Source organism: Penaeus japonicus, unplaced genomic scaffold, assembly GCF_977035675.1.
Source record: "Penaeus japonicus unplaced genomic scaffold, GWHDUDI00000001_assembly GWHDUDI00000032, whole genome shotgun sequence".
Classification (NCBI taxonomy): domain Eukaryota; kingdom Metazoa; phylum Arthropoda; class Malacostraca; order Decapoda; family Penaeidae; genus Penaeus; species Penaeus japonicus.
The window spans coordinates 2,971,371-2,971,935 of NW_028234434.1; positions in this window are offsets into that span (position 1 = coordinate 2,971,371).

Below are 565 nucleotides of genomic sequence, written 5' to 3' on the forward strand. Positions count from 1 at the left end.
CCCTTTCCTTTTCAATGTCCTGATGCATCGTCTACTTTCTCTTATCCCTGCCATCCCCGGAACTACTGTCACTTGTTATGCAGATATCCACTCAACCTCACCTCAAGATCTTCAGCTCTTTCTCCATAATTTATGTGTGTCTTCTGTTTCCTGTGGCTTTATTATCTCACCAGATAAAAGGAGAAATTTTTCCTACCATAACTTCAGAGCACTGCCAGTGTTTACAATGGGTGGGAATGTCATACCTCATTGCACGCAGTACACATCCCTTGGTGCACCAGTCCAGGTCACTCCAGCCCTACCTGCACGACAACGGATTCACCCCATCGTGAAAAACCTTCTAGACCGGTTGCAGCCCCGCTTCACTCCTATTAAGTGGCTTACCACCAATGCCACAGGTGTTTCTCGGTGGCGAGGACCCTTTATGTTTTATTTCTTCGATCAGTTGTCGACTATTTGTCCCCTGTCCTTTGTCAACTTCCCAGAAAAGCACTAAAGCCTCTTGAAAATTTCCAGAATAGAGCCATGAGATTCATCCTAGGGTGTCCTCCCTCCACTCGCATAG